The following is a 10,792-nucleotide window of genomic DNA, read 5'->3' as shown; positions in this document are numbered from 1 at the left end:
CATCTACACCATGATCAAGAGGGAGGAATTAAAAAATGGTTCACCATATGAAAATCAATTAATGTGATACACCACATTAACCAAATGAAGGATAAAAATCACATAATTATCTCAATAGATGCAGAAAAACATTTTGATAAAATTAAACACATTTTCATGGTAAACCTGCCAATAAACTAGGAGTAGAAGGGAATCACCTCAACATAATGAGGCCATATACAACAAGCATACCACTAGCATCATACTGAACAATGAGAAGCTGAAAAGTTTTCTTCTGAGATCAGGAACAAGGTAAGGATGCCCACTTTTGCCACTGCCACTCCTATTCAACACAGTACTGAAAGTCCTGCTGCTGCTGCTAAGTCGCTTCAGTCGTGTCCAACTCTGTGCGATCCCATAGACGGCAGCCCACCAGGCTTCCCCATCCCTGTGATTCTCCAGGCAAGAACACTGGAGTGGATTGCCATTTCCTTCTCCAATGAATGAAAGTGAAAAGTGAAAGTGAAGTCGCTCAGTCGTGTCCGACTCTAGCGACCTAGTCAGAGCAATTAGGCACTCCAAAGACATAAAAGGCATTGAGTTAAGAAAAGAAAGAAGGAAAATTCTCTCTGTTTGCACATGACATGATTTTATATATGAGAACCTCTGAAGACTCCACCAAAAATAAAACTTTTAGAACTAATAAACAAATTCAGGACACAAAATCAACAAAAATCGGTAGTGTTTCCGTACAATGAAAATGAATTCTCTGAAGAGGAAATTAGGAAAACAATCTCATTTGCAATACCATCAAAAAGAATAAAATACTTAGGAATAAATTTAACTTAGAAGGTAAAAGTCTTGTACATTGAACATTACAAAACACTGATGAAAGAAACTAAAGACACTAACAATGGAAAGACCTCCCTTATTTATGCATTGGAAGACTTAATATGGTTAAAATGCCCATATCATCCAAAGTGATCTATGGATTCAATGCCATCCCTATCAAAATACCAATGACATTTTTTTTTTACAGAAATACGAAATACAATTCTAAAATCCATATGGCACCCACAAAGGACCCCAGATAGCTGAAATAATCTTGAGAAAGACAAAGCTGGAAGCATCACATTTCCTTACTTCAAAATATATTAGAAACCTACAATAATTAAGACAATATAGTGTGGGCATAAAGACAAAGGGACTGATGGAGTTGCCTAGAGAACTCAGAAATAAATCTATGCATATGGGATAGACAAGGGCACCAAGACTAGTGTTGGAAAAACTAGACATCCACTTGCAAAGAAATGAAACTGAGCCCTTATCTTAAATCATAAACAAAAAATCAACTCAAAATAGATTAAACATTTAAAGCTAAGACCGGAAGCTATAAAACTCCTAGAAGTAAACGTAGGGAAAAACCTCATGACTTTGGTGTTGACAATGATTTCATGACTATGAGGCCACAAACACAGGCAATGAAAGCAAAACTAAACAAATGGGACTGTATCAAACCAAAAAGTCTTTGCAAAGCAAAAGTTGCTATCAATTAAAATGCAACCTACCGAATGAGAGAAAATATGTGCAAACCATATATCTGATAAGAGGTTAATTTCCAAAATACACAAGAAACTCCTGCAATTCAATAGCAATAATAATAATGACACAATTTAAAAGGGACTAGAATAGACATTTCTCCAAAGACATACAAATGTCCAATAAGTATACAAAAGGATTCTCAGTGTCACCAATCACGAGGGAAATACAAATCACAGCTATAGTGAGATGAAACCTCACACTTATTAGGATGGTTATTACTTAAAAAACCTAAGACAGTATGTGTTGGTGAACTTGTAGAGAAATTGGAACCTTTGTTCACAGTTGGTAAGAATGCGTAATGCTGTAATTGCTGTGGAAAACAGCATGGAGTTTCCCCCAAAATTAAAACTGGAGCTACCATGTGATCCAGTAGTCCTACTTCTGAGTATTTATCCAAAATAATTTCAATCAGGATCTCAAAGAGATATTTATACTCCCATATTCATTAGAGCATTATTCACAAGAGCCAAGAATTGGATAAAATCTAAATGTCTGTGAAAGAATAAATGGATAAAGAAATTGTGGTGTATACATACGATGGAATAGTATTCAATCTTAACAAAAGAAATAAATCTGGTCACATGCTGTAACATGGATGAACCTTGAGGACATTATGCTGAGTGAAATAAGCCAGTCACAGAAAGATGAATATTGCTTGATTCCTCTCTTAAGTTGTATCTAAAATAGTGAAACTCAAAGAAGCAGAGAGGAGAATGGAGGTTGTCAAGGGCTGGGGGGAAATAGGGAGCTGCTATTCAACAGGTACAAAGTTTCAGTTATGCAAGATAGGTGACTTCTAGAAATCTGCTGGGCAACATAGAGACCATAGTTTAAAATACTGTATTGTATGCTGAAAATGTGTTAAGAGAGTAAATCTCTGATTACAATAAACATTTTAAAAATTCATCATCATAATTTAAAAATAATTTGTTCTGGGAGCAAGAGGATGTTGTGACCTGCCAAGTTGCAAATATCATAGGAGGCCCAGTCTGTACAGTTGAGATCTAATATGGAATATTGAAACCAGGAGTCCCCGTGGTAATCACGGTGGTTTTAATCATAACCATGAGCTTTAATAGTGCTTAGTGATATTAAGCTTCACAGCTTAATAATCACAGTGAAGCAAATGTTCGGTATCATCATATTCATAATATTAAGATGTAAATTGATTCTGAAAAATAAGACACAAAGTTTTCTAACTATAACACCCACCTCCCCAAATGTAAGAATATTGAGAGAGATCATACAAAGGAATTTATTTGTTCATAGTAGGGCTATGGATGGGCTTCCCAGGTGGCGCTAGTGGTAAAGAATCTGCCTGCCAATGCAGGAGACACAGGAGACACAAGTTCAATCCCTGGGTCAGGAAGATCCCCTGGAGGAGGAAATGGCAACCCACTCCAGCATTCTTGCCTGGGAATTCCCATGAACAGAAGAGCCAGGTGGGCTATGGTCCATGAGGTCACAAAGAGTCAGACACGACTGAGAATGCATGCTTGAAACAATAATCTAGAACCTGGTGACTCAGGCGGTAAAGAATCTGCTTGCCAATTCAGGAGACACAGGAGAGCAGGGTTCGATCCCTAGGTCGGGAAGATTCCCTGGAGAAGGGAATGACTACTCACTCCAGTATTCTTGCCTGGAGAATCCCATGGACAGAGGAGCCTGGTGGTTAACAGTCCATGGGGTCACAAAGAGTAGGACTAAACTGAGTGACTGAACGTGAGGGCTATAGCTAGCTTATAGTAGTGCTCAATAAGTGCTAACCTGCACCCTTATTTGATGGCATTTATCTGGTAGGCCAGGAAGGAGACTAGCTAAGTCAACGAATTAATCGTTTTGTCTGCAGGAAAGCTAGCAACCAACTTGGCTTCTAGTGTCACTCTGTTTATAGGATCCTTAGTACCAGAACCATGTAGCCTCTGCAAAGTATCCCAATATACCAGATTTCTCTGAAATTGCTGATATTTTTTTTCCCATCTCAAACTACCAGTGCTAATAAAATAGTTTATTTTGTGCAGGTATGGAAATTTGCCAAGAAGTTATTAGCTTCTTTGCTATGCTGGGGTTTCCTCTAGTTGGGCAGTTTAGTATATTTAATCACCTTTGTTTTTTAGCAGCATTACTATGGAGAGACAGCAAGAAGTGGGTGGGGGATGGGGGGGAGGTACACCACCAGATGAAGAAAGTCATTAGTCAAACTTGACTTTTGAAGTGTTATGTGATTGTCTTCTAGACACGTAGAGGATATCTCCATCGGTAGACGTCAGCCGCTCCAGGGATAGACAGACTGCATGTGTCCAATGAAAGTGACAGTGAAAGTCGCTCAGTTATGTCTGACTCTTTGTGACCCCATGGACTATACAGTCCATAGAATTCTTCAGGCCAGAATACTGGAGTGGGTAGCCTTGCCCTTCTCCAGGGAATCTTCCCAACCCAGGGTTCGAATCCAGGTCTCCTGCATTGCAGGAGGATTCTTTACCAGCTGTGCCACAAGGGAAGCCCCAAATCATGTGTCCAATGAAAGTGAAAGTGAAAGTGAAGTCGCTCAGCGGTGTCCGACTCTTTGCGACCCCGTGGACTGTAGCCCACCAGGCTCCTCTGTCCATGGGATTCTCCAGGCAAGAATACTGGAGTGGGTTGCCATTTCCAGTGAAAGCTAAAAGAGAACCCAAACAGGCAATAGGCGCTGAATGTAGTAGGTCACAAAGAAGAGTCGCAAGTATTTATTTTTTTTAGTGAATTTATATGGAAGTTGAGGACAGAAGTAGGAAAAGTGAGAGGAGAAAAAAAATCCAGTTTCACTTTTCAAATAAAAACATAACATAGGAGAGGTCCTCTTTTAAAATTGTTATTCAACTTTTCTATAATGATGAGTCCTTTGACTTTGTTTAATTCAGCTCATTTATAGTCAATCACTTTCCAAGTTAATTTTGCCCCCTTTTTCTGTCCTTTCCCATGTTAGGAAAAACTGAATTCAGTGCCCTGTGATATGTCTCAATTTTTGCTGCATTAAGTGAATAATAATATTTAATGCTGGAAAATGCTCTTAGGTTTCTGATTTCTATCTGATCCAAAAAGTTTGCAGCCCTCTCCTGGGCTGCTATGTAGGAGTTCATCATGACAACAAAATAATTTTGGTTAGCAAACCTAACCATACGAAGAAATAAGAAGGAAGGACAATCATGGCTGACCATGACATGACAAATGGTGGAAAGCAGTTAAAATCTTTTCATTGAAAATTTCTTGACTCTTTTTAAATTTTATTTTCATTTTTTAAAATGGGATTTTAGTATTAGTTCCAGGTGTACAGCATGATTCAGTGTACAGCGTGAATCCAGGTGATTCAGTGTTCTCACAGATTATACTCTAATAAAAAGTATTACAAGATAATGGCTATAATCCCCTGTGCTACATGACATATCCTTGTTGCTTATCTATTTTATACATAGTAGTTTGGATCTCTTAATTCCAAACCCCTAATTTGCCCCTCCTCTCTTTCTTCTCCCCTTTGGTAACCACTAGTTTGTTTTCTATCTGTGAAAACACAGAAAAAAAAAACCCTGAAACTCATCATTTTGTATCTGTGAGTGTTTCTGTTTTCTATACACATTCATTTGGATTATATTTTAGATTTCACATGTAACTGATCTCATATAGTATTTGTCTCTCTCTCTCTGATTTATTTCACTAAGCATGCTATTCATTAAGTCCATCCATTTGATGAAAATGGCAGAATTTCATTCTTTTTTTATGGCTGAGTAATATGCCATCATTTACATATACCATATCTTCTTTAGCCATTCATTTTTGATGGACACTTTGGTTGCTTCCCTGTCTTGGCTATTGTAAACAGGGCTGCTATGAACATTGGGATTCATGTATTTTTTCAAATTAGTGTTTCTGTTTTGGATACATACACAGGAGTGGATTTGCTGAGTCATACAGTAGTTCTATTTTTAGTTTTTTGAGGAAACTCAGTGCTGTTTTCCATAGTGGCTGCACCAATTTATGTTCCCACCAACAGTGTATAAGGGTTCCCATTTCTCCACATCTTCACCAACATTTGCTATTTGTAGTCTTTTTGATAATAGCCATTCTGACAGGTGTAAGGGATATCTCAATGTTGTTTTGATTTGCATTTCTGTGATAATTGGCAATGCTGAGCATCTTTTCATGTTCCTGTTAGCCATTTTTATGTCCTCTTTGAAAAAATATCTGTTGATGTCTTCTGCCCATTTTTTGATTGGATTGTTTTGTTTTTGATATTGAGTTGCATGAGCTGTTTATATATTTTGGATATTAACCGCTTTTCAATCATATCATTTGCAAGTATTTTCCCATTTCATAGGCTGTCTTTTCATTTCATGGATGGTTTTGTTTGCTGTGGGAATGCTTTTAAGTTCAATTAGGTCCCATTTGTTTATTTTTTATTTTATTTGTTTTGCCTTAGGAAAATGTGGAACCACAAAAGCCCCCAGATTGTCAAAGCAATCTTGAGGAAAAAAAGCAAAGCCAAGGGTATCACGCTTCTAGACATCAGAATAGTAATCAAATTAGCAATCTTTGCAAATTTAGTTGATAAAGGGCATAGCAATTATTTTCCCACCCTCCATTCAAAAATATGGGGGAAAAAAGTAAATACAGGGTTTCAAAGGAGCGACAGCATGGAGCTACAACAAATGTATCAAAATCCCTCCCCTTGCTTGTTATTACTGTCTGAGATCCTAAAGCAGGCTGCCTCCTTAACCTCTCTTCGCTCAAGACACGGATTGCTGCCTTTCTCTGCTACATCTTCTTTGTAGAGTAGGGAATCTACAGATTCCCCTCCTCCCCAAATCTGCTTTCCAAGAGACACGATCACCTTCATCTCTATGAATGGAAGCACCATGGGAGGAAGGATGGGATAGACGGTGAATCTTCCATAATGACTGTTTTTTTTTTTTTTTTTTGCCAGTTTTATTTTAGTACAAATGGAGGTTGAAATGGAAATTCAGCTCCAAATTAGAAGAGGATGCTTCTTCTCTTCACTCTGTTGATATTTGATCCGTGGTGTTCTCATTATTGAGACCCAAGGGCAACTGAGTAGACCACCCAGGCTGCTGCTTTATTTACAAGATGCATAGGGCTGTGGTCCAAATATGAGCTCTGTTCACAGAAAGGTGACAGGTCACCAAGACCCTCCTTCCTCCTACAGATGAGCAGGCTCCCACACAAAAGAAAATGAAACGTGGCTTTTTCTTACAGAGAAAGAGGAGAAATAGGAAAGGGAAGCAAAGAAAGAAATGAAATGACATCCTCCCTATCACCTGAAACCAGGGGCTTGGGCAAACTGGAAAACATAAAGACCCCATGTAGAAATTGCTAGGTGGGTGCAGAGTGCCTTGAATGGAATAGTTGAGAGCTGTTTCTTTTTCTTTATTCTTTTTAAACTGCAATGCTCAATTCTTTCATCCCTGAGATGCCTGAAAAGAATTAGAACACAAATTCTGGCAACAAAAGCTTCATCTGAGTTTAGCAGAGTACACCCAATAAGAGAAGGAGCAGTGATGCACTGTGAGCCTAGCTTCCAAGGTTTAAAGAACAATAACCCCAAACTCCCTCAAGGGCTTTGCTGAGCTGGAAGGAAGTAGAAGCTCTTGCACTTGATTGAGAAAACACCATGCCTTCAGTTCTTTCTAATTCAGATTGGAGATAAATAGCCAGAAATACAGACCTATGCATGATTGAGTCTAATTCTGTGATTTAACTACAAAGTGAGATTTTGGCTTAAATAATGTCAAACTTCTGGGTTAAGAGAAACGTTGCTGGAACGAACTATCTGAGCTGCAGGATCTTTGAAAGGAGTAGGTCTTATTCTCCTTTGTCTTTCTAAGCCTATACCTCAGTGCCTAGCCTATCGTACTAATATTTGTTCAATCTTGTGTTCATTCAGCTAATATCTAACAATGCCTTTACTGATGAGGCTGGTGCTAGGTCTAGGGGTAGAAAGCTGACTCATACATGGCCATAGCCTTAACAAAAGCAAAATCTAGTGGAGTATGTCAATTTTTTTTTTTTTTTAAAGAACATCATTAGGGAGAGAATTTATTGAAAATAAGTATTGCTTGTAGAGGGAAACAGATAACTTCAATAAAGAGAGAAGGCTTTGATCATAAGATCAGCAAATGTCTTGACGGTCAGGCATGAATAAACAAGGCTAGAAAGAACTGCATGTCGGGAAGTGGGATGGATGACCAAGGGTGGCCAAGTGGGATGGAAGGTCAGAGAATGATTTACTTTCAAGAGGATGTTTGAAAGAGGGGTTGTGTTCTGGCTCGGTAGGTAGGCTGATGGTAGGTCAAAGTTCAGGGGCGTGGGGAAAAGAAGAGAAGCTGGATTGTGTAAGCCTTTAGAGCCCAATATAAGCCCATTAGTTTTGGGGCAGTTTGTTTTGTTTTTTCATTCTGAGAGAAAAGGGGAACCATAAGGGTTTTGAAAATAGGACTGACATGATCTGGCTCACATTGCTTTAAAGGCTCAGAGGTCAGATTTTTTTTTTTATTTATATGTGATTACCCTACCCCTAAAATTTTGTTTCAGATTCCAAGGCAGGGAATACCTCCTTAACCCTCATGGATCTAGACTATAACGGTTGTGTCCATGGTAGATTAGATTCTTGTTTAGTAAATAGTCACTATCTCTCCTTTAGCCTCATGGGAGGGGTGTTTTCCCTGCCCCTTTGATGTTGGACTTGCCTGTGTACTTGCTTGGGTCAATGGCATGATACAAATAGGGCTTTGGTATGTACTTATGTGGTTGGGCTTGTTTTTTCCTCTTGTGCTTCTGAATTTGTTTTGAGAAGAGCTTTCGCTGGATGAGCAGCTAGTCCCAGAAGAATGAAAGACACATGAAAAAGACAGAACTGAACCCACACATTGGAGCCAAGCCAGCCTAGATCACCCAACCCCCACAACCTGCAGTCTGCAGAAGGGCCTTCACAGCTGATCCACAGACCTGTAGCCTGAAGCAAAGCCACTGCAGTCAACTCGAGATGTATGCTGCTGAGTATCTGGGTAATTCTTCCATGGAGCAGAAACTGACCAATTTGTTACTTTTCTAATTATCTTTATAACACCCTAATCATCTTCTTGCCCTCAAAATTCTCTTTCCAATACCCAGAGTATTGGACACATCTTCTTAAAATAAAATTATCAGATTCTATACCCTCCTCCTCGAAAATCATCAATAGCTCCCCATTGGCTGTAGAATAAAAAACCAATATCATAGCAGGAAATCCAAAGCCCTTCATAATTTGACTTTCAACTCCCTCTCTCAGACTTCATCTTGTCATACCGGTGACTAAACTTATGGAATCAATAAATATCTGAAAATCGCCTACTAGGTACCAGGTACTGTGCTCGGCACTGGGGATATAAGATGGACAGAATATGGATTTTTATTGGAGAGGCAGATAAGAGAACTTGCAGTGTTGAAACAAGGTACGAGTGTTGGTACAGGAGTCAGCACAGGGTACTGTGGGGACGTCTAGGAGAGGCTTCCTGGGGGAGGTGGTGTGTAAGATGAGATCTAAGATGAGAATAGAAGTCAACCCAGCAAAGAGAGGAGACAAAGGAAGGTTTAGGCAGAAGGAAGCTGCTGCATGCTCAGAGGCCTGAGGATAGGAGAGCATAGCACATTCACATAACTGCAGCCATTGCGTTCAACTTCCCAGGTGGCACTAGTGGTAAAGAACACACCAGCCAATGCAGGAGACAGAAGAGACGTGGGTTCAATCCCTGGGTCGGGAAGATCCCCTGGAGCAGGGCATGGCAACCCACTCTAGTATTCTTGCCTGGAGAGTCCCATGGGCAGAGGAGCCTGGTGGGCTTCAGTCCCTAGTGTCCCAAAGAGTCAGACACGACTGAAGTGACTGAGCATGCACACATGCCACAAAGAATATCAAGGGAGAGAGGGTAACAATAGTGGGAGGTTAGAGAACAAAGCACAGGCCCTGCCCTGCTGGGGGTGTAGACTGTGTGCCATAAAGAATATCCACTTTGGATGAACCAGGTAGCAGAGTCAAATCTGGGGTCTATCACTATAATTCCTGGGTCTGTTTTCCAGCCCTGGTATTGACTCATGCGTAAACTTAGGCAAGTTTTTAAAATCTCCCTTTGTCTCCATGTCTCCATATGTGAACTTGGGACCATAGTATTGCCTACAACATAAGCTTGTTATAAGAATTCATTTAGATGGCACATGCTAAATGCTTAGCACAGTGACTGGCATGTAATAAGCACTCAGTACACAAATATGACTTTCAGCTATTTGTATCTTATCCTAAAGGCAATGGGAAGTCATTGAAGGGATTTGTGTGACTGAAACATTAAGATGATGGAGGCTGATTTTGTGTGGGAAATGGATGTGAGGCCATGGAGGCAGCTGGGGGTAGGCAATCAGCAACGGGGCTTTGGCAGAGATGCAGGGAAGTGGTAATGGCTGGAGGCCTGGACCAGTATAGTGGCCATGGGTTATGAAGGACAGAACTTGGGGAGAAGCCCCAGATTTTGCTGGCGTAGGGTGAAGGACAGGTTGGGACTCACAATGACACCTGGGTTTCTGGCTGCAGTAACCAGGTAGCTGAAAGGCTGGCCATCAGGATGGCAAAGGCAAGAACAACATTCTGTGCAGGGAGGATGATGTAATTAGTCTGATGCATACAGAGCTCCAGGGAGCTGAGATTCTTCTAGACGGAGATGTGGGTAAGCAGGGAGAGAGAGATCCTAGCACGTGTTCTACCCACACCGAACCACCCAGTGTCCTGGAAACGGCACGCTCTCCCAAACCTCTCTTCCATTACACAAACTGTTCTCTCAGCCAGAACTTCACTCTCCACTGATCAAAATCCCACCCAGCCTTCAAAGGTAAGAGCATTGGTTTATAGTGCACACTGTCTTTACGTGAGAACACTGAAGACCTGAGAGTCTGCTCATTTGATCACTTTTACACCCGCCTCCTCTGCTAGTTTGTGATCTCCATGGTGGCTGGGACTTGGTCCAAGGCTTCTGCATCCTCCAGCCCCCAACCCAGGGAAGACACAGAGCAGACATTCAGTGGATGTGCATTACCTACAATTTAAAAAATCCACTTTATTAAGGATGTGTGGATGTGGTGGGGAGTGGTGGGCATAGTGTGGTCCTGCAGAATTTGCTCCAGGTCAAAGCCCACA

Source organism: Bubalus bubalis, chromosome X (genome assembly GCF_019923935.1).
Source record: "Bubalus bubalis isolate 160015118507 breed Murrah chromosome X, NDDB_SH_1, whole genome shotgun sequence".
NCBI classification, from domain to species: domain Eukaryota; kingdom Metazoa; phylum Chordata; class Mammalia; order Artiodactyla; family Bovidae; genus Bubalus; species Bubalus bubalis.
Note: the sequence above shows the minus strand (reverse complement) of the source record.